Here is a 25,251-nt window from a genome sequence, read left to right on the forward strand (position 1 = left end):
TTTCTTGGTTTACCTTGATCTCCACATTGGTCGATTGCGTCAGCCCTCGCGGGTCTCCTCCTTGATGGCTATAGGGCCGATAGCCTGGTGACGGTCACATATACGGGCGGTGCAGGTCCCCCTAACCCATTATCTGACACCAAGGAACAATTAGAAATTTCTCAAATGTTGCGGAAGCAAAGATAGAAATACTCAAGAAAAAGAGGTAGCTCACAACCCAACAAGTTGAATAAACCAAGCTTTCAAAAAGAGTGTTGCACAAAAAGGAAATGTCCTTAACCTCCCAACCATGATTACTACTCTCAGCAAAACGGAGTACGGCCTGTTTGGTTTGTACAAGAGCTCCTAAAATTTCTGTCACATCAAATATTTGGACATATGTATAGAGTATTAAATATAGACTAATTACGAAACTAATTGCACAACTTGCGACTAATTTGCGAGACGAATCTTTTAAGCCTAATTAGCCCATGATTTGGCAACATGATGCTACAGTAAACATGTGCTAATGATGGATTAATTAGACTTAAAAAATTCGTCTCGTAAATTAGCCTACATCTATGTAATTGGTTTTGTAATTAATCTATATTTAATACTCCTTATCAGTATCTAAACATTCGATGTGACATAAATTTTAGAAGCGACTAAAGAAGCAAACACCCCCGTAATTTAATGCTCCAATGATGAGCTAATGATTACCTGAAGTACAGAAGTAGTAAGCCCGTGTTTAGTCGGAGGAAAGTTAAAAATTTGGCTACTGTAGCACTTTCGTTTTTATTTGGCAATTAGTGTTTAATCATGGACTAATTAGGCTCAAAACGTTCGTCTCGCAATTTCCAACCAAATTATGCAATTAGTTTTTTTCATCTACATTTAATGCTCCATACATGTATCGCAAGATTCGATGTGATGAATACTGTAGCACTTTTTAGAAAAACTTTTCACGAACTAAACAAGGGCTAATTCACTGCTACAAGAAAAAGACATTCGCCCAAACAAGAACCAACTCTGAACAGAATAGATGGGACCTGCAACTTCGTAGCAGCAGCACGTGATAAGTCATAAGTGCAAGTTGAACGCTGGGAAACAAAGAACCGCAGAGAAAAGATGCAAAGCAGAGCCAGCCTATGGAGCTATTAGTCCGAAGAAGACACAAAATTCAGCAGACTAACGGAGGACTGCACGCTGGAACGCATGGTCCGTTAGTCAGCAACCGAAGGGCATCGGACCAATTGCTAGACCGTGAAAATGAAAGACACAAAAACGAACTCCGAGACTTACTCAGAAAACCCAAAACTAAATCAAAATAAATCCGATTAATCTGAGATTTTGGACGTGGCTTCACAGGATCATATAGCATCCATCTCAAACTAAAACCACATCCAAAGATCAAGAAATTTAGATAAATTTCAGAAAAAAAAACGAGAAAACCTAGAGAGGTGAAATTTTGGGAAAACCCACGGAATCGAGATGCTCGTGAGGGGATTCAAGAGATTGATGATTGGAATACCTCCTCACCGTCCTAGCACCGATTTCCCCTAAAAATCCACACCAAAACTGTAGCAAAAACGACGCACGAAGTTTCCAAGAAAATAGCCTAAAAATTCAGGAAAAGGAAAAATAGAGAGAAGACTAGATGAACTCGAATTTCAAAGGAATGATTGCTTTATTTCAAGATCATAGAGGTCAGATGTTACAGATGAAAGATTACACAGACAGAAGAATGATTCTCTCAACTGCAGATCTCACTGCAAACTATTGCTGGCTAGATCTGAAAGCTAGAACTAGGGACTCAAAGATCTAGTTAGGAGCAGCCATCCTCTTATTTATATAGCTATTACACAACCCCTAACATGTCCTTAGATATTTTGGCTGAACGCCTAAACCACTTAACTCCAGGGGCAAAATGGTCTAACTCGAGATCCAAGCATCCGATGGACAAGGGTTATTCACGACTTTGCTTCGCCTCGACGTAAGCTTCGCATTAATGCCACATACCTCCTCCCATTTCCGCCAGAACTCCACTTGGGTTTTGAGGCCCAAACCCAAAAACCGTTCACCGATGCTTTTGAGGCACAAACCATGAAACCACTTGGAGAAGCGTATCCACTACGCCTCCTTCACAATATTGACACGTGTCACTGTCGTCCTCGACCGCCCAATCACTAAGTCCTCAAGCGCCTCCGCTTGACTTGGTCAGCAGCCATCTTGATTTGGTCAACACGGTCTACTCCTTATGTGCTCTTGCTTGGTGGTGTCCTTCTCCATGTCTGTCGACCGTCTCTATGCTCCACACCTGCACACCAACATAGCTAAGAGACATGTTGCACACACACTCATGCAATGGTTATTCTCTAAACTCAACTAAAGCCTTGATCATATCTGACAATCACTCATCACAAACTCGACATAAGGGCACGATCCCAGTGTCAATAATAGTGTTGTGATCAAATATCCCCAAAGAATCTTGATAGCTCTTGCCAAAGGACACATATCCTCTCGTTCCCTTGTTCAACTCTATCCAACTTTTCAGGAATAGTAGGACAAGTTCGATTGCTGTTCCATGTGTACTTACAACCATTGTTGGGAATTTTCTCTATGTTCATGAATTTGGATAACAGAATTAAAGTGGTCTAACTTCTTGTGAGTAGCTATCCCTTTATTTTTATCACTATCCGCTAAATTCTTCAATTATGAACATGGTCACACAAGTATAGATGGCCATTCGGTCTGCCCGGCCAGGCACGGCACGGTGGGCCACCGGGCCGTGCCGAGGTCGTGCTTCGTGCCTAGTCAGCGGCCTAGGCACGACCCCTCAGACTAATTTTTGGGCAGAACTAGCCCGATAAGCATGACACTTGTGACCCTCTGGGCTGGCCCATAGCTCAAGTAGCCAAGACACACGCCGGCGTCGAGGCAGGGACGGGGAGGAGGCACCACGATGATGAACATCGAGGCAAGGACGGAGTGCACATGTCGCGCCGCTGTCGAGGAAGGGACAGGGAGTAGACATCATCGCGCTGGTCGTCGAGGGAGAGGGGAGGGGTGGAGAGGCGACACGGCCAGCACAACAAAGGAGGTAGACCCATGGGGCAGTGGTGGAGGAGGAGGCGACGTCTAGTGAGGTGGGGGCGGGTAGATCCAGGAGGGACGAAGGGGGAGGCGTCCAGCGAGGCTAGGTGGGGGTGGTGAGGTTTAGGAGGTGATGAGGAAGAAGTCGCGACTCATGGCTCTGACTCATGACCCGTCACTCGCGAGGAGAGGAGAGGAGAGGAGGCGACCATCAGACATCAGGTTGGTTGGGGAGTGGGGAGAGAAACTAGGGTTAGGGAGTGAAAGGATGCATTATATATCTAAATTATGGGCTGGGCCAAATTCCAAATTCCATAGAGTTGTCATTTTGACGGGACACCACTGGGCCTCCCTCATTTTGCGGGCCGTGCCATGCCGCCCATCATCGGGACGTGCCGTGCCATGCTCGTGCCGAGCTACAGGGCCACGGGCCATATGGACATCTATACACACAAGGCATTGAGTTTTAGAGGAGGTAAAAATATTATATGATAGTTCCCCAAAAAATGCAAAATTATGTCACCTGTAGGTATTTTAATTGTAGATATTCAACAAATATTTTTACATGACTCTAAAATATCCCATCTTCATGCATGTTCAATTTGCGGAATCCATTAGCACACTACCTTCTCTGATTTGTATTAAACTTATTCTATCAAGAATTGAGAGGTGGAAAGGGACGGTGATGGGAGGCACCTTATGGATTGCCTCGGTAATGATTTTGGTGGTCGGGGTCATTGTTGGTCCTTGCGGCTTCATGGACATTGGCTGCAACATCCCTTCGAATGGAAACAAAAGAGAGACAGAGGAGGACAAACAAATGAAATGGTGCAACCCCCAACAATTGTCCTTTCCTTGGAGGATGTACCTATAACGCACAGCTGCACACCGTATAAACAAAAAAGAAATGATCAGGACAGAAATAATATGAGAAATATTTTTGGCAATCCCTATTGTTGTCGACCTCCGCCACCGCCCACCATAGGCCCTTCACACTGCCTCCAATCCACTAACCAAGGAGGCCACTCACCGCTATCCACCACACCCAATCCTGCACGGCTCTAGCGGCAAACCATCACTAACCATCACCAACACAAACTACTTCAAATCTCACCACCTCACCTACCTCTTCAACTACCGATGAATCGGCCTCCCTGAATTTCACTTTATATGCAGTCCCTAACCATGAGAACCCTAGCCCCAACATGCTTAAATATGGAGAAGGAGGACAACCTACCTCATGAGGTGTTGATGGTTTAGATCTAGAGTGCCTAGATCAGAGGTAGGGGTTGTTGGTGGGGGTGGAGCGGTCGAGCAAGAAAATTGTGTTGCAAGTTGTTATTGATACGAAGTGAATATAAGGTTGAGCTAGCACTGTGGAATTTGTTTTGTTCCGATGTGACAGCCATAGAATGTGCAATCATGACAACTATCACATGCATATTCGGTACGTAGCCTTAACAAAAAGATCACAATATAAATGAATATAATTTGACATTTAATTTGGCAATCAAGTTCATAGAATTAAACAACATACTATAATTCACATATATATAATATATAGGTTCACGATAATATTGTACCAAACTCCAATCTGCTTCTTACAATACAACCATCAGCGCGACCAAGCAGATGTCATATATCTAGGTATGCATACCATCATGCCCTAGATTGCTAAGACCAAACAACACACATACCACACAATGGAATGATACGATGCATATACACACATAGCTTATCAACTAGTTATTAAGGAAATATATAAACAATGCATTATTTCACAAAATGCAATGCAAATATAGATATAACATGCATATTTATACGACTTCATGTCTTTGCCTCCACCCTCCATGTTCACTTCTTCAGTACTTGTACTTCCATATGCCATCTATCTCTATGGTGGTGGTCGCGGACCCTAGGCGGTCACAAACATCATCGATGAGATCTCAGCGGCGTTAGCTTGCTCATGTTTCTATGACACCATTGAGGGCAGACTATTCTTGGGTGCAGCAACATCGAAGCTGCCAGCGCCGGCTGCTCCCATATCCATTTGGCCAGCTGTTCCCATGCCCATCTAGCGTGCTGGTGCCCCCATGCCCATCTGGTGGTAGAAGTTCATCGGCAGTGGTGCGACCATTGGATTGCCGAATAGGGCATCATTGATCTAGAGCCCACCAGCGCCACAGATACCTACCATAAGTGGCATCATTGGCAGCATCCCTACACCGATGTTGGGGTTGGGCGAAGTCTAGCGCGATGGGAAATTGCTCGGGCACATGGTACACCGGTGCAGTCGTCTTCTTGATCCCAGTGGTCTTGTGGAACACACAACAGACCACTCACTCATCCTATTCAAATTTCATTTGTAAACCAAAAGCGAAATCGGATTACAGCAAGCAAATAAAGCAAGTAGCATATGGATGCTGTTGATGGTAGTTAACATTCATTATAAACCATCAATACATCTTGCATAAATAACTAAAATGAATCACCAACATAGACTTAGGAGTTTAAACTAACAAATTCCACAAGTTTTGGTGAATCTGTGTTTTCAGCAGGATTTAATCAGAGAACCGCCAAGGAGGACCTATTCATCAAAGGAAATCATGTAAATCTACAACGATATCTACACGGGAAGACTCTAGAAGACTCCAGAAGGCAAATCACTGAAGCAGGCCACATGTTCATGACATGTGGGGTCGACCAGCCCCACCTGGTAGCCTCTCCTTGCTATGTCAGTTCTCCACCACCTTAGGGTTTGCATCTACGCCGTTCTTTTAAGTTAGTTTGATCTGAGGGTCTAGGATGCTTGAAGGCCCCTTTATATACCTGCTTGCACCCTCCTCCTCAGAAAAGGCATTTGATCCTGAGAGTCTAAAGGCCAGAAACCCTAATTCATATGTCCACCAGGATCAAAGCTAGAAATCAAGAGAAGATTAGTCCTCAATAGGATCTAGTTTTGTATTAGAGATAGAGAGATAGAGTGTGAGGGAAGAGTTTTGGAAGAGTCTCGGCCTATTTGGTGCTCATTCTACGGCTTGTACCCTGGCAGAATCAAGTTCTTCTTACGCTTGCTTCTGAGATTTCTCTAGTAATCAACTTCTAATTCAAGTAAGCATCTTGTTCATATTATTCTTCAGGTTTGTGACTCTCTTTTGAGTACTTTAATCCTTGTAACTCCTCGTAGTATAAGCGTGGTGCTTAGACTTGGTTACTCATGGATGTACCCTATATTCTGGATCGGTGGTAGCTCATAGGGTGACTTTTATAGCCTCATTGAATCCTCTATAGTCCACCTCCCGTTTATAGGCCTAGCAGGACCTCGTTGCTATAGAAAACATACTCTGCCTATGTTTTCTTTAGTAATATCCCCATAATTGAACAATAGAAGACAAAGCTTACTGAAGTTAGAACTAGAAGACCTTTATGATCTCTTTTATACTCCTATTATCTAAGCCTTGTTGCGAAGTTGGGTCAAGTTAGATTTTGTTATTCTCACACATATTTCCTTGAGTTCGATATAAAACTGGGATACTTTCGATGAAGTGCTACATCAATATAATATCTGTGCGCTTGTGGATTATTCTATGTGTGTTAGTATATACCAATAGATGCATACATCATGCTAGTGTTGTTACCACTACCACGCACCATGGAAGCTGAAGCTGAAGCTTTCATGGCCATGGCGGCATTGGTGTCTGACCTAGATGCGGATGTGGGGCTGGGGAGCCTACCGCTACCTTTGAGCTTGTATTCGTGCATCACCCAATTTGTTTTATCATCCCTAGGAGCCCTACCTTTATAGAAGATGAGCATCTTCTTCATGCCAATGAGTACCACCATACCACCCCATCCCCTTTGAAAGCATCTAGGCCCCCAGTTGGGTTTTGGTGAATAATGATGACATGAGATTACTATGACTAACGTGTGTTTTGTAGAGGCAATTTGAGTTATGTCATGATAATGGAAATTGATTGGGCAATCATGGTTGTCATGCCCCTATCGATGGAAATCATTTTGGTTTTCAAAGGATGGACAACAAGGTTAAGGACAGACTAGTTCTAAGTGTTATTTGGTGTTGGAGAGACACTTAGAGTAGTATAGGACTTTGTTTTTCCTTTGGACGTACTATTAAGGGGGTATGGACTAGTAGCTTAACCTAGGTGAGTCTAATGGATTAGATGTGGTACACACTTGTCAAACTTAGCACTAGGTAGCTCAGGAATAGCCCTAAGATCAATAGAAGTCAACTTCATTCATAAAGAATTTCTAATTGGAAGTAAATGAAGAGTCAAATAACTGACCGGACGCTGGTTTGGTTATGACCGGATGTAGCTTGGAGAGTCTAGTTAGTTCATTTGATCGGCAACAGCAGTCAGAGTGCGACCAGATGCTGGACACTAGTGCTCACCAAACGTGATGCTAGCCGTATCTGTAGCAGCATGGACAGGCTGTTGACCATGGACCAAACACTCAATAGAGAAATGACCAAACTCTGGGTGCCAACATCTGGTCAACAACAGTAAGGTTCTAGAGAGGATTTTTGATGACCAGACATGTTCGGTGGGTGCTGACCGGACGTAGGCCCGAGTCCTATCAGAGCAAACGACTCTCACTAGTGCATAGGGAGTAGCAAGTTTGCATCCGTCTTTCTCATTAGGCTTGTCTTGGTCAAGTGAGAGTTTGTGCTTGTGACTCTTGGTGATTGCCATTACCTAGATGGCTTGATGGTGGTTGGGAGCTTAGTGATCATCCGGCAAAGCTTGTGGATGACCCAAGTCATGTTGTGAGTGGTTGTGGGTGATTCACTGTGATGGAGTATCAAAGAATTAGCCGGTAGGGAGCACTTGATCCTTGCATGGATCAAGGGGGAGCTACACCCTTGCGCGGGTGCTCCAACAAGGACTAGCGAGGATTGGCGACTCTCCGATACCTTAGGAAAACATCATCGTGTTCCTTTCCCTCTCTTTATTTTGAGCATTTACATTTGAGCAATTCATTTCATGTCTTTACATTCCTAGAATTGCCATGCTAGAGTAGGATTGGAACCTAGGATACAAAACTTTTGTACGATAGAACAATAGAAACATATTCTAGACACAAGGGCTGAAATGGGCTAAGTGTTGGGCTTAATTATTACAAAATTTAGAATTAGCCCAATTCACCCCCTCTCTTGGGCATCTTGATCCTTTCAATTGGTATCAGAGCCTCGTGCTTCCTAAATTAGGCTTAACCGCCTAGAGCAAGATGTCCCACGGGGATGGACCGCCTCCTATCTTTGAGGGAGATGATTTTCCTTATTGAAAAATTCACATGGAGGCTACCTAGAGGCTTTAGATGTTAGAGTTCTTAGAGACACCTCACAAGGCTTTCTAAAACCTAAAGATCCCGCCAACCTTCAAGGCGATGAGGTTAACTAAGAGAACTAGAATGCAAAGGCTTGAAACACCATCTTTAGAGGCCTTTGCAAGGATGTCTTTAATCATGTGCGAAACCACAAAGATGACCATGCACTATGGTTGGACATTTGAGCGCTGCATGAGGGAACCAAGAGTGAGTGTGAGGAACGCTATCACCTTGTGATGAAAAAGCTTAATTCATTTGAGTTGCTTCCTAGAGAAAGTGCCAATGAGATATATTCATGCTTGAATGTTCTTGTAGAGGAAGTCAATAGGCTTGGACTCACATAATTGCAACCATCCGATGTTGTGAGAAAGATCTTGAGTGTCCTCCCCATTGACAAGTATGGGCATATTGTGATGGTGCTTTATCAAGGTGATCTTTCCACCGCTACACCAACTCAAATATTAGGGAAGATCAATGCTGTAACACCCTAGGTGTTAAGCTTGCATAATTTGACTTGCATTGCATGAGCATGAGCATCAAGCATTCATATTTAAGCTTTTACATTTGAAACATATGATTGAAACATATGAAACATGCCTTGCTATTTCATGTTTCTCCATGTATGCTTATGATCATGAGTAAATAAGTGTAAGTGGTTGATGTTAGTTACTAAAACATCTTAGCTACACTTAGGATGATTAATGGAACATTGTTCATGAAGACCACCTTGTCTAATTAAACTTCTAAGTGATGCTATGCATGTTGACCTGGAAAGTAATTTGTGTAACTAAGGTATGAAATGCTTGAGTGACCTTATGAATAGCTTAAACATGTTTAGAATGTCATTATGAACAACTTTAGTATTCATGACTAGGGCTAGTTTGGTCACTAAGTCATAGTAAGCCATCATTTGAATGTAGCATGTTCGACCTAGTTTGAACTATGTGATAGAGACTTTGCATGGATGTGTTAACTAAAGAAAAGTTGTAGTATTTGATGAGAGGAATAACTTTTATTTTTGGATCATAGGCTAGTTCAGCTCCTAACATGCTTCAAATTAGCTCACAAGAATCAAGGTTTCACTATTTTTTCAACACTTAGAATTTCGCCAAGTCATTTCGAGTTAACCGTTTGATAGGCTCAACTTTGGGCTGATATATCTCTCTAACCATTGAGAATTAGGCCTTGATTTCTAAATAAGATTTGTAGCAGGTACATAGCTCTACAAATTTTGTTTTAGCGTCGTTCAGTGAATCGCTCTAGATCGAGAGAATTAGCATCTTGAAATTTCGCTGTCAGGCTTCTAATCGAACACTAAAGAACGTCGCGCCGCACCTGGACGTGGTCGACCAACCACAGAGCATGGCCACCGTGTGGCCAACGCTGGCTAACGTGGGCCCTCGACACCATGAGCTGGCGCTCATTATCTGCATGCCCCGCGCCTCATTTCCACGCACCCGAGCTCACTCACTCACTCTCCATCGCCTGCTTTCACTCTCGCCGCGGAACTAGAGCAGCGCCACCGAGCACCGCACCCCTCTGCCGCTGCCTAGCACCCACGCCACCGCACCGTTGTCGTCTCCACCTCGCCCACAGCTATGCCACATCCCCCTCTACCTCCTTGACTTGATTGCAGCAGCTGATGAGCTTCGGTGAGGGCGTATTCACCATTTTATTCCTCGCCAGAGATCTCGGCCGCCCTAGCCGCCTCCACGGTGAACTCGCCACTGCTTGGCTCATGCGCGCATTGCTTCCGATTATTTGCATTAGAGCTTGTACAGGGTATAGTGTAGTTGGTCGCATGACGTTTCTGCATTTGGTCGCCTCACCAGCATGGAACACGGTGACCCACGCCGCCGCGCTCGCACCTCCGCGCCACCGCACATGTGGTCGGAACCCGTCGAAGCACCTTGTGTCGCCTAGGTCACCTAGATAGATCTGCATGGTCACTGTGATGCTAGTGCGCTCCTCGCCTAGCCTCGCCATGGTCGGAGATGGCCGACGAACCGTAGAGCAGCGTCGCTGTGCCGCCATGGCCGGCGACGAGCACGCTCTGCCACACCTGTGCTGCCACCACCTAGGTCACTAGATGCGGTTTGGTATGTAGATCACGTCAGTGCACTTGGTTTCACTGGAGAGCTCACCGGCAATGAGCTAGGGCCGGTCCGCGTGGCTCCCCTGCTTCCTATGTCACTGACCAGTGGGCCCGACTGACCTCTAGGTCCTAGCTGTCAGTGGCTCAGAGTGAAGAGGATAGCTCATTTATTTTCAGATTTACATGTTGGCTTTGGAAAATCATAAGTTGAGTTGTAGGGATCCAAATCTAGTGAAACAAATTTTGTTGTGTTCCTTAGGAAGTGTAGTATTTTATAAAAATATGATATGTACAGTTTCTGATATTTTTATTGGGGATTTAAATATATTTAAATAAAGGCTTTTTGATATTTACAAACCTTGTAAATTAGATATCTTGAGCTAGAAAACTCCTAAAATTGTGATACCAATTTAGTTAGTCTTGTGTTGACATGCTCTAGCTAGAAAAAATAGTGAGCTTGCTGTAAACTTGATTGAAATATAATCTTTCTATTTATCTATTAATAAATGGCATTTTCTGAGGAAACTTGTAGGGATAAAAATACGTATCATATTGACATGCAAATTTTTTTACAGCAAGGTGGCACTAATAGGACGCTAGGAAAAATATATGCTCTGTTGTTTGATACTTTTCTATAGGGTTTACTATTTTTGCAAAAATAACCCTTGCTAGATTGTCATTTTTGTATAGGATGTTATACATGTGCAAATGGTATGAAAGTTTCACAGTAGCCTATTGTGAGCATTAGGAGGCCACTGTAATTTTCTGAGAATTTATTGTGTCAATTTGGTGTATGTTTGTTATTTACCCTAATTACCTAATTAAAGTAATAAAGGCATTTAAGTAATTAGATTGTGATTAACCATGATGTTTTCTATGGTTCTTATGATGCATAGTAACCGTTGATGTCAATAGTAAGGCTTAGAAGCAATTGATTGTGTGCAACTAACTAATTATCACTTTATAATTCAAATACAAGGCTACATGTATAATTTTGATTGTGTGGATGATTTCACGTGGATAATGATCTTTTCTGTAAAATTTATTAATAACAAAGTTGTAGATAACTTACTAATCTACCTTGTGTTAAATTTTCGTGGTCATAGGACTTAGGGCTTTAGAGTTCTAGCTGTTACAAGTTTGCTGTCTGAAATGCTTACTTTGTGGATAGATTTGATTGACTGATTTGTTTGACCCAGATAACTATTGAATCACCTTAAGAGTATTAAAAGGAAGTTGTAGGAAATTTCATAAGCTTTCCAGAATGTCCACATTCATATGATTTTGATATATACAACTCTAGTTATGGTTAAAACAAGTAGCTATTGTTTTGTAGTTCGGTAAATGAGTCGCATGAGTGTTTACTTAAGTAGTAGAGAAGAGATATGCACCTACTCAGTAAAATATGATGCACTTATTATTACTTTTACACCATGCTATTGAAATTACTTACAAGGATGCATTCATCATGTTTTATCATACTATACTTGTCGACATACATGCATTCGTAATATCTTGTGTCATATTCATGCATATAGGATCGACAGAGGAGATAACGTTACTGGAATTCAACAAAGAAGAGGAAGGGGACCAGCAGGTGATTTAAGAGGAGCAGACCCCAGAAGAGCTCCTAGAATGCCCTAATCACTGTCCCACTTCTTTTCTAAAAGGCAAGCCCCGGAGCATTCTAAGTCTCCCAGTGTTTTACAAAATATTACTTGAGTCCTTTTGATTGATGCATTAGGTTATAAGAGTTGTCTGGAAATACTTGATGCATGGAACTACCTTATCTAGATATATACACCTTTAACCCTATGCAGGTCCAAGATCGAATATATGCTTAGCCATGTTTAGACCGGTAGAAGTCGGGTGATTTCCTGTCATCTACGAGATATAGGTGGATACCAAAGCACGGTTGGCTATATTTGCTATTATGGAAAAGAACCTTGGGGTAAAAGTAAATGGAGGCCAGATGGAGTCTATGTGTAGGTTGACTCATGTAATTCTGTCTGTGTTGATTAAGGACCGTACCATTGTTAGCCCTTCTAACAAGATTGAACGCATGCCTATCACTTAGCTGGCTGGATAACTCATTCCGACCGTGAAGCTGAGTAGCTCAACTCAAGCCAGACCCCGCTCTATAAGAGTGTGCACTCTAGATGGTAGTAAGGATGTGCGGGGAGCCAGACGTGAGCCCAAGGGTAGGCTAGGCCTGAATGTCCTGGTAGTTGGTTGTCCCTGATTGTGCGGCGCTGGGCGAACCCACGAAATGTGTACTTGAGTTGTACCAAAGGTGACCTAAGGCGACTAACGATCTGGTCTACCTAGGTTTGTGTTAGGAATAAATTTCTAGCTGGTTGAAATCGATTCAAATCACCATCTCTCCCGGATAGTGAGAAACTTGTCTAGCACCAACATCATAGTAATTGTATTATGGAATTTGATGGTTTGGATAATGATGGAATTACTATACCTGCTATGGTTACTATTGTATGCTCTTAAAATGATATATCACATGTTTGGCATAGGATAGTTGCTAATCTAGAGATGGATAGTTATAATTAACTTAATGAAGAAACTATAATTGTATAACTGAGTTAATCATTTTTTATGCAAAATGTTGTCAAGCTACCTCCACTTATAAAGCCTTGCATAATCCTTAGAGTTAATTTATTTTTGGTTTATGATGGGTAAGTCTAGCTGAGTACCTTCTTGTACTTAGGGTTTCATTCCCATTGTTGCAGATGGCACAGTATATCATGGATATTGCAAGAGTTGCTTCTATCCCACTGTGGATGAGGAGTAAACCTCGGGCATGCATCTTTATTAATCCCTCTATATGCTTTTGTGGACTGTGATCATATGTTGGCACTGTATTAAACTATGTTGACAAATGCTACTTTCAAACTTAATTTGCTTCCGCTATTATCTATCAAACTTAGTTTGTAATAACTTTATTTTGTACTCTGATGATGGAAATGTATCTGTGAACTTTATGTAACATGTGATATGTATGTTGAATCATGTATGATCTTGGTTGTTTGTGGATCGTTTATTGAGACCCGTCATGGTACTCGACAGACTAACGGGTTTATATGGGCTCAAGTATGATAGTGCGACCGCTTGCAGGCTGCCATTTTACTTATGCTCTTATAAATTAGTCGGTTCTACCACTACTACCAGAAACATTTTTCGTGGTGGACAAATTTGCTTTCCCGTAGCGGGCAAACGCATCCGCCACCGCGTAAAGGTCACGGTAAATCGTGGCCTTCCTGTAGCGGGCCGCTTTGCCCACTGCGGTTAATCGATTTACCATGGCGGGCACATTAGGACACCCGCCACGGTAAATCATTTAAAAAAACAAAAAAACCTAGGAGCCCATCGGTGAGCCCATTCTCAAGCCTGCCAGCAAGCCCGTACGTTCCTAGCCCAACCCACTGACGCACCCATTCCCACCTTGCTAGATTCGCCCACCACCGTGGCTAGGGAGCTCCTCCGCACCAGATCTGCCCACCACCTCAGTCGAGCGGCCCACACGCCATGGATCTGGCACCGTGGATGGACCCACCACTAGATATGGGCCGTGGGGGCTAGATCTGGGCCATGGTGGCCGGATCTCATCGTCGTCATCTATAAAGGAAGAGGGAGAGGGAGGGAAGTGCTGTACCTACCTCCACGCGCCGCGCCACCGTGGATCCCTGCCGGAGCAGGTGCCGCCGCCATGGATCTGGCCCTAGCCATCGTGGATCTAGCCCCAGTCACCATCGTCGCCGTGGATGCCCCAGCCGCGAGGAGGGAGGGGGAAGGCCACCGTCATGGATCCACACCATGTTGATCCACGCCGTGGTGAGGCCAAATCCATCAGGAACACCATGGTGGATGCCACCGCCACCTTGCTGTGGTAGTCCTTGCCGCCGGCCACGGCGCACACCACCGGGTATGCCTGCCTTGCAGCGCCATCACCGGCGTCATAGGGTGGAGAGGGAGATGGAGGCTGGCCGGAGGAGAGGGGTGGCGTGCCGAGACGGTGTGAGGGAGAGGGGCACGAGTGAGAGTTGGAGGAGAGGGAGCCGGGGCATCATGTGGATCTAAGAGTGTGCTCATGGAGGCGGAGGGAGGCAGTTCACGGAGGCAGAGGGAGGGAGTTCAGCTGTGGCTAGGAAACTATAAGTGTGCCTATTTATACCTGGAGTGGCTATCGGGCTTCATCTTGGGCCAATTGGGCCAGGCCATTTTTCGTGGCGGGCCTTATAACGTGCCCGCCTCAGAAAATCAATTTACCGAGGCGGACAACTTAAAATGCCCGCCACGGTTAATACCTATTAACCATGGCAGGCATTTTAAGGTGCCCGCCTCGGTAAATCGATTTTTCGAGGCAGGCAAAAGTGCCCACCATGGTAAATAAAAAACGTCCGCCTCGGTAAATCATGGGATTTACCGTGGTGGGCTAAAATAGGCGTCCGCCTCAGTTAAGTTTTTGGGGTGTCTTGCAAAATCATTTCTGTAGTAGTGTACGACAATTGCGCATGAGATGTACAAGCACATTACTCCACAAGATGGCTCCTCTTCCACCAAGAAGAAAGATTTGGCATTCAAGGCTAGCCAAGAGAAGAGGGGCAAAGTAAGAGTTGATCATGATAGCTCAAGTGATGATGAGATTGATGATGCAACTCTTTCTTTCACGGTGAGAAGAACCGCCAAGATGCTCAGGAAGCTAAACAAGAATGGTGTCAAGTTTGATGGTAAGAAGAAGAAATTCTTCACTAGTAGTAGAAGGAAGCTCATTTCCAAAATGGATTGCTATAATTGTGGAGAACTTGGTCATCTAGCTCATCAATGCCCCAAACCCAAGAAAGACAAGTACAAGAAGTACAAGGGCAAGAAAGATGACTCAAGTGATGAAAATGATGATGAGAAGAAGAAGAACAAGCCATACAAGAAGAATGATGGCAAGAAGAAGGAATTTCACAAGAAGAAGAAGAATGGCAAGGCATACATTGTTGGTGATTGGCTCACGGATATTGAATCATCAAGTGGCTTATCTGATGATGAAAGTGAGAATGAGAAGGAGAAGGTGGCCACTCTTGTGATTGATTCTTCACTATCTTCATCAACACCACTGCCGCCATCCTCTACACACCTATGCTTTATGGCCAAGGGTGAACGAAAGGTACAAAATGATGATGATAGTAGTGGTGATGATAATGCTAGCAATGATGAAAGTGGTAGTGATAGTGATGAAGAATTTGAATCACCTTGTAATGATCTTGTCAAGTTGCTAAACCAATACACTAAAATCATTAGAAAGACAAGAGCTAAAAATGAAAAGCTAGAACTTGAGAAGGACTCACTCTTAGCAAAATATGACATAACCGAAAAAGCTAGTGTTGAGCTTAGAAAAGAAAATAAAATTGTGTCATCCAAACTCAAGAAGCTCAAATCCTCTAAAAAGGAGCTTAGAGAAAAACATGATAAACTTGAGGGGATACATAATGAGCTCACCACTAGTTATAATTTGCGAAAAGAAGAGCACACCAGTCTCAAAATTAATCATGACAATCTTGTTCTTTCTCTTGAGTTATTATTCATAGAGCCACATAATGCTACAAACAATGTTGTTAAGATTGATATAGCTACATCATGTTATGACTTAATTGTTGAGAGCATTGAGCAAGATTCTAGTAGCAAAGGCAAGAAAGTGGTTGAGTCTGACAACTATGATGATTATGTCAACCTCAAGAATGAGAATGAAAAGCTCAAGAAAGATCTTAAAAAGCTATCAACCACCAACACAATTGTGATAGAGAATCTTGACAATGATTATGATATAGCTCTTGAAAATGAGATTCTTAAAGAAGAGAACAAGAGACTCAAGATGGAGAAAAATCATGATGAACTTAGAGAAGAAAACAAGAAGCTCAAGTTGGAGAAAGAACATCTCAAGACCGGTTTGAGTAAGTTCACAAGAGGCCAATATTTTCAAAGTGAGCTACTCATGAACACCATGATGAAGATGGATAGAAGTGGTATTTGGTACTTGGCAAATCAAGAGAAGAAAGCTCAAGCTCAATATCAACAATAATACAAGTTAAAGCCTAAGCCAAAGAGATGTTTTAAGTATGGGCAAGAAGGACACTTTGCTCATGAGTGTCAAACTCCACCACCACAACCCTTGCCCAAGCATGCTAGACCCTTTGCCTTCAATGCTCACTACAAGCTTACAAAGGATTCTAGTGGAAAAATAAAAGTCATGTTCTTAGGTCCACCCAACAAGAATAGGCCTAAGCAAATCTGGGTTGTAAAGTCACTAGTTGAGAAAGTCAAGAGCCCTCATCAAGTTTGGGTCCCTAAACAACAAGCTTGATCTCTTGTGTGTAGGTGAACTAGAAGACCGGTGGAAGTCATTGGGTTTTTGATAGTGGTTGCACTCAACATATGACTAGTGATCCTCGTATGTTCACCTCACTAAATGAAGAAGTAGATGGTCAAGAAAGGATTACATTTGGTGATAATTCAAAGGGCAAAGTTCAAGGATTGGGCAAAGTTGCAATATCAAATCATCATTCAATATCAAATGTGCTATATGTTGCTTCATTGAGTTTTAACTTGCTATCCATTAGTCAATTGTGTGATCTTGGCTTTCAATGTTTGTTTACCGAGAAGGAAGTGGTTGTGTCAAAGAAAGATGATCAAGTTATATTCAAGGGTTTTAGATACAACAACCTATATCTAGTGGATTTCACCTCCGAAGATGCAAATCTGAAGACATGCTTATTCATCAAAACATCACTTGGGTGCTATAGCATAGAAGACTTGCACATATTGGGATGAGCTCACTCAAGAAGCTAATGAATAATGAATTGGTGAGAGGTTTGAAGGATGTGAAATTTGAGAAAGACAAGCTTTGTAGTGCATGTCAAGCAAGCAAACAAGTTGCAAACACTCATCCAACAAAAGCTTACATGTCAACAACAAGAGTGCTAGAGTTTCTTCACATGGATCTATTTGGACCAACAACTTACAAGAGTTTGGAAGGAAATCTCTATTGTCTTGTGATAGTTGATGACTACTCTAGATATACTTGGGTGTTCTTCCTTCATGACAAGACCGAAGTGGCCGCATGTTTCAAGAAGTTTGCTAAGAGAGCACAAAATGAATTTGAAGTGAAGTTCAAGAAGATAAGAAGTGACAATAGAAAAGAATTTGACAACACAAACATTGAAGCATATTGTGAAGAAGTAGGGATCAAGCATGAGGTCTCCGCAACATACACTCAATAAAATGGTGTAGTAGAGAAAAAAGAACCGAACACTTATCACCCTTGCAAGAATAATGCTTGATGAGTACAATACACCCAAAGATCTATGGGCAGAAGCTATCAATACCATATGTTATGCATCCAATCGTATATTTCTTCAAAAGTTTCTTGGTAAGACCCCTTATGAGTTTCTCAATGGGAAGAAGCTGGACGTATCATTCTTCTAGGTGTTTGGTTTCAAATGCTACATCTACAAGAAGCGACAACACCTAGGGAAGTTCCAAAGACATTGTTATATTGGTTTTCTTGTTGGTTACTCATCAAAGTCCAAAGCATATTTAGTATTTAATCATGCCACCGGCTTGGTTGAAGAAACATATAATGTGGAATTTGATGAATCTAACGGCTCCCAAGGAGCATAAGAGAATCTTGATGATGTAGGTGATGAACCATTGAGAAAGGCCATGAAGAACATTCCGGTTGGAGACATCAAGCCCAAAGATGATGAAGATGATGTACAAGTGATTAATTCACCCTCTTCATCAAATGTGCCATAAGATAATGATAAAGATGGGAGAGTACAAAATGAAGATACTCATGTCTCCCATGATCAAATGGTGGCACAAGCTCAAGATGTTGATGCTCCACAACCTCCCTCTCAAGTGGTTGATAGAAGAAATTCACCCCTACTACAAGCACATCCACAAGATCTCATCATAGGGAGTCCTTCAAAGGGTGTAATGACTTACTCTTAAAAACTTGCTTCATTTATTGAGCATCACTCGTTTGTTTCTTGCATTGAGCCTAAAAATGTAGAAGAAGCTCTTTAAGATCTGGATTGGGTAAATGTCATATATGAAGAGTTGAACAACTTCACCCAAAATGAAGTTTGAACACTTGAAGAGCGACCATAAGATGCAAGAGTCATTGGAACAAAGTGGATGTTCCACAACAAACAAGATGATCAAGGCATCATTGTGAGGAACAAGGCAAGGCTAATTGCAAAGGGGTTCTCCCAAGTTGAAGTGTTGGATTTTGGAGAGACCTTTGCACCGGTTGCAAGACTTGAACCATTCATATCCTTCTTGCATATGCATCCTATCATGAAATGAAATTATATCAAATGGATGTTAAAAGTGCATTTTTAAATGGTTTTATAAATGAACTAGTCTATGTTGATCAACCTCCTGGGTTTGAAGACCCTAGATATCCTAATCATGTCTATAGGTTGTCCAAGGTGCTATATGGGCTTAAGCAAGACCTAAGAGCTTGGTATGAGCACCTTTGGGATTTCCTCATTGAGAAGGGCTTCACCATTGGGAAGGTTGATACCATACTATTCACCAAGAAGTTTAATGGAGAGATCTTCATTTGTCAAGTATATGTTGATGATATCATATTTGGCTCATCAAATGAATACTATTATAAAGAGTTTGGTGAATTGATGTCAAAGGAGTTCGAGATGTCTATGATTGGAGAGCTTACATTCTTTCTTGGTTTTCAAGTCAAGCAAATGAGAGAGGGGATTTTCATCTCTCAAGAAAAATATACCAAGGACCTTCTCAAAAGGTTTAGAATGGATGAATGTAAGCCAATCAAGACACCAATGCCATCTAATGGACATCTCAACCTAGATGAGGGAGGTAAATCGGTTGATCAAACTCTACCATTCTATGATTGGTAGTTTATTATATTTGACCATATCTAGGCCCAACATGATGTTTAGTGTGTGTGTATGTGTGCTAGATTTCAAGCTAATACTAAGGAGGCTCACATGGTTGTTGTTAAAAGAATCCTTAGGCACCTTAAACACACATCAAGCATTGGTCTTTGGTATCCCAAAGGAGCTAGATTCCAACTAGTTGGCTATTCCGATTCAGATTATGCCGGTTACAAAATTGATAGAAAAAGCACATCCAGAGGGTGCCATTTGCTTGGTAGATCACTAGTGTCTTGGACCTCAAAGAAGCAAAATAGTGTGGCATTGTCCACCGCTGAGGTAGAGTATATTGTCGTGGGTGCTTGTTGTGCACAAATTCTTTATATGAAGCAAACTCTTCTAGACTATGGTGTAGTTCTAGAAAAGGTACCTCTCTTATGTGACAATGAGAGTGCGGTAAAGCTTGCTAATAATCTGGTTCAACACTCTCATACCAAGCACATAGATATCCGCCATCATTTTCTTAGAGATCATGTTGCTAAAAATGATATATCACTAGAAGGTGTAAGGACCGAGGATCAATTGGCGGATATCTTCACTAAACCACTAGATGAGGCTACATTTTGTTGGTTGAGGAATGAGCTAAATGTGCTTGACTTTAGTAACTTCACTAAAAAATGAGCTAGTGTTGTCCCTTGCATTGCATTGTAATAAAAACATATTTAATTTTTAGTAATGCACTTAGGGCTTGTCTAACATGGTTAAGATAACCGCCAAAAAGCGTGTGAAGAAGCTTAACCTTGCATCAAACTTGACAAGCAACTAGACTTTCTTTCAAGTATTGCATTGCATGTGCATGTGTGTTGCTTTGTCGTTTCTTTTCGGTTATCTTTTGAGCACCTATTGTGTTTATCCATAATTAGGGAGAGCATTTGAAGCTCCTATTGGTCATAAAACCCTCTTGTGTGGTCACATGATGCTCCTTGCCCCTTTTGTTGAATATTTTCTTAAAAAGAATTATAGCCAAAGGTAAATTATTTAGATAAACTTGAGGGTTTGAGAGAGGTCTCTCATATCAGTCCTAATTGATGTTTATTTGAGTCTTATTGAAGTTTGGGACTTGATTGGGAGAAAGTGTCGTGAAGAAAGGAGGAGTATGTGGTAGAACTGCCTAATCTGATGCATCCCAGAACTGCTCGTCTTCCATTAGACACTAAGCACTCGAAGGAGAGCACCAAATTACTCGGTTCCGTCGGGCACACCCCAGGGGAGAACCCAAAAATCCACATTTTTTCATCAGGATCACAAATGAGAGAATAAAGCTTACATCATTCTTAACCATTTCTTATATCACTTTATATGTAACATCAGAGTATAACATTTATTATTTATAATAGCAGAATATGAACATGTTATCAGAGTTAGGAACAATTTAAATTAATAGCATAATATAAATATCTATTCATGGTATGATGAAACATTGATAAATGAACTATGACAACAGATTATAAAACTTCTGTTTATAAAAACATTTGGTGAAAGTTATAAATAAAGACTATGATCATAGCGTAAAGGAAATCCTCTCTGAGCCCACCAGGAGGAATCCACACACAAAGGTCAGCTCTAGCCTCCACCTGTCATCTGCAACAGGGGGAATAAAACCTTGAGTACTTAATTGTACTCAGCAAGACTTACCCGACAGGAGGAAAGAAAAGACTCCAAGGATATGCAAGGCTATCTAGCTTATGGGTTCATTGCAACTGTAGGAAGCATTACTAAGCATGCATCCTTATATTTGATTTTTTTATTAACACCCGCGTTGGTTCATTAACTAACCATTCTATGTAAGCACCAATGCTACTTTCAAGTAGGTGGTAAGCAATCAGATTTCCTATTTTCATCTTTCATCCTTCAGTTCTTACTACAGTGCTAGACCCAAAACAAGACATACTAGATTACCCGGCGATTCATGAATCAATGCCCCTGCTGGATACCCTGAAAATACACACCCCGCTTATACCCAAGGCACAAGCAGGACCAACCCATCACCCTCTTGTCCTGGGTGTCTAGGTCCCCGTCCAAACTAGGACTCCAAGCCCTTGCCCCTGAGTCCCTGACTCAGTGCGGTGCAAGGACCTCCTAACCCAAAAACCACCAAGACAGTCAGTCCAGAAAGAGCCGGATCCACGACAAGAGAGCAACAAGTCTTCCAAGCGCCCATACCCAAGTATGTGCTCAGGATAATAAGTTTGTGACTTGCCTCGAGTCTTATGCAACGGCCGGTCCTTAACCGACACGGACAGGGAAATCAGTGTAACCAAGCTATGCCCCACATCCATGGCAACACAACCTCTTACACCCACCAATATCCAAACCATATCCCTGCCCAGTCACCATTTTCCTTTCCACCATTTTTATATATTCCAAGTGATAATAATCCAATAATATATTTCCTATCTCTCGCGAGTGATAGCCATCACTCGACTTCTACAGGAGTCCTATAGCATAGCAATCTACATGACCCTAAAATACTAGTAAGACTCATAGGATAAAGATATATATATATATATATATGCAAGTGGGTTTCATTCAACTCCTTAAAACTTAATGCACAAATATAATTTAAACTGTAGAAAAGTAGGGGTTATGCATGGGGGCTTGCCTGGGTAAGATATAACCAAAAGTTAGCATTCCATCATGGTGATCGATCTCCAAAAGCACCATTTCTCCAGCGACTCCTGATTACTCCGTGACCCATCGACGTCCCTATTATGATATGCAATGCGATGCCATGCAATGAGTAATTAATCAACTGCAATTGTGACTCATAGAAATACGATTTATGTCTCTCAAGTTAACAAGCTAGTTCTAACGATGACCATATTAGGCTACATATCCATGTTATCAAATAAGGCATTATTTCTAAATAAATATTTTAGTTATACAAACCCAAGTTGTCTATTTATTCCATTCTATCGATTTAATCTTTAATCCAAATAGAGCATCATTAACTACTCTAGTAAACTAATTATTCTGCTGCTACAAAAATTATAGTGAGTAGCTAATAATATTAGTAATTTACTGTAAAATTTTTAGAGCTAACACTATCACCGATTTATCATAGAAATTCCTACAAGTTCTCCATTTAACAATATTAAATATTTTAAAATAATTAGAGCAACCCTAAAAACATATTGAGTCTATGTGAACAAAATACACTACTAGGTAGATCATGATTTTAGAAACTTAACAAAACTAGTTTGGCATTTTTATGATTTTTCTATGATTTTCTATGAATTTTACAAGTTTATTTCTGAATCTAATTTGGCAATCGCTTAGAAACTAGAGGGGCCAGCGGCCGCCCAAAATGGCCCAGCGGCCCGTGGTAACAGCGCGGGCAGCCCAGCACAGCGCGGACACATGGCCCAGTGCCGGCGGTGCTAGTCCGACCCAAGCGGGGCGTGGTGCGCGCGGCCCAGGCGCTGGCAGGAGACACGGCCGCGAATCGGCCCCTGAGCTTCTAACAAATCACCCCGCAATACATCAGCACTATTCACCTGGGTCACGTATTTTGCACCGACAACCCTGTACAAAATTTCTACTTAGATTCATACCCTTCTCACCTTCCTTCCTTTCCTAGGAGCAGAGCACGGGGCAGAGAAGGGCCAGCCGGCGGACATGGCGCGGCAACGCAGTGGGGCTACGGTCGGAGGTGGAGCAGCGTGGGGAGATGCGCGGACTCGGCACACACACGCACATTGGTGGAGCACCAACATAGCCATGGTGCGCGGACCATGAAGGAGGCGCACAGAAGGGAACAGCGTCGTGGAGCCAGAGGTCCAGCACGGCCATGGGGCACGCGCGCTCACACACACACACGAAGGGTAGGGCAATAGCGTGGCCATATGGGTGTTGTAGGGCATGGGTCCTTGGCACTGGCGGCAAGGCACGCATCTGGCTGGGCCAGTGCTGTGGAGGTGGAGACGGTGGAATGGCTTGGGGCATGGCGACATGTGTGTGGGTGGCGCTAGAGGCTCGGGCGGTAGAGAAGAGCGGCATTGTGGCACGAGCACGCTGTGGCTGTAGGACCCACGCAGGACGAGGAGCTTATGCACACACGTAAGGGGCAGGGCATGGCGGGCACGGCCATGGTGACCCCGGTGTGCCATGGAGGCACTAAGGAGGCTCACAGCAAGGCAGAGCTACGTGTGGCCATCCTCTGGGTGATGGCGAACCTCCTTAGTGACCCAGTGGGAGGGGACACGCCGGCGCCGCAGCTGCACGTGACTTATGGTGGCTCGCTCGATTGGCCAGCCAGGGCTGCATGAGCAGAGTACGGAGGTGAGCGAGGCGGTTGCAGTGATGGTGGGCGCACGCTTACGAAGGAGGATGGGCGATAGCAGAAGGAGGCGAGCTGGGAAGGGGAGCAGGAACTAGGACTGTGGCTCAACGCGTAGCAAGCAGAGGGAAGGAAATGAGCAAGCAGCGGCGGTAGCAGCTCGGCTTGGAAAAGCAATCAGAGATAGAGGTAGACAGAGCAGAGAAGAACGGGGAGGATTCAGCCTTCACTCGAATGAGAACATAGGGCAATGCAAAGATAAAGCATGCAGACAGGGACAAGACGAGGTAGACAGCAAAGCTAGCAGAGGCAGCATGACAAGGTTATCTGTTCGATGGGACAACAGAGGCAGCGGTCACTCGATGGTGCACGACAGATAGAGGACACGACATGGGTAGGGGCAGAACAATGTGCACCAATTTCAGACGCCCAACGCAGTGGACCAGTTTAGATGCGATTGGATGGGAGGCTTGCAACGCAAAGAAATGCATAGCCACGACGAGAACGAGACGGTGAATAATTGCCATGCAACGAGTACGTTGTACGCCAAGAAAAATAAACAAAGCTGTTGTGCTCTCTCTCTCGTCAGTTCATGCTTATCAAAATAAACCCATGAGTATATATATATATATATCGTTCTATTTATTAAGGGATTTTCTTTTATTTATATAAGTTACTTTTCATGCTTAATCTAATAGAACAAACCGTTCGCTAGTAGCGTCGTTCGACATTCCTAACTGTCTTTACACACTGAGTAATTTAACTTGGGCGTTGATTTGAGTCCACAGAACTAAGTCACATGGGACTCGCTTATCGCGTCAAGTACATTTTAATTCAAAAATTCCGAGAAACTCATTTCGAAAATTTTACTTAGGCCTAAATCACGATGCTAACGAGCTCGTAACACCAGAGGTGTTACAACCAACCCCCCTTAAAAAGGATCTCATCCCAAGATTTGAAGCAAGAACTAAAAGAGGGGAAAACATCATTACATTTTGTAGATCAGGGATTACATGAAAGATGACACGACTTCGAATACTAAACCACATGGGGATTTAGATATACTTGGTTAAGAGCAAACTAATACAACTGAGACTTACTCCAGAAGTCAAGATAGATGAGGGCAATGGAGAAACAACAAGATAATGAGTGTCCAGAACATGGTGTAGGTCCAACAGATCCAAAAATAGGAGACTGAGAAGTAAAACATCATGAACCCTAGAATTAAACTATCCAAAGGAAACTTGAACTCCTTCGACAAACTGGATCCTTCTTCTTCTCAGATTACACCATCACCTAAGACTGACAAATCTCGCTTCACAATGGTGATTGGATCTCATAGCTCTACGTCGGGTTTGAAGGGATGGGGATGAAGAAGAAGAGCAAGGACCAAGGGTATCTTATAGTGGTGAATGGAGGTGGGGCGCAACACATCAGAATTGAAGGTGGCATGAATAGGGTACATAGACGGTTCATGTTGT

General features: G+C 42.9%; 1 pseudogene; it reads right to left on the reverse strand.

Annotated features, from left to right (window-relative positions):
* Positions 1–4,934: 4,934 nt before the first annotated feature.
* The window catches only part of LOC136457920 (NAC domain-containing protein 20-like), a 33,132-nt pseudogene continuing 12,815 nt past the window's right edge, over positions 4,935–25,251 (reverse strand).

The sequence above is a fragment of the Miscanthus floridulus genome, chromosome 6 (genome assembly GCF_019320115.1).
Source record: "Miscanthus floridulus cultivar M001 chromosome 6, ASM1932011v1, whole genome shotgun sequence".
Lineage (NCBI taxonomy): Eukaryota > Viridiplantae > Streptophyta > Magnoliopsida > Poales > Poaceae > Miscanthus > Miscanthus floridulus.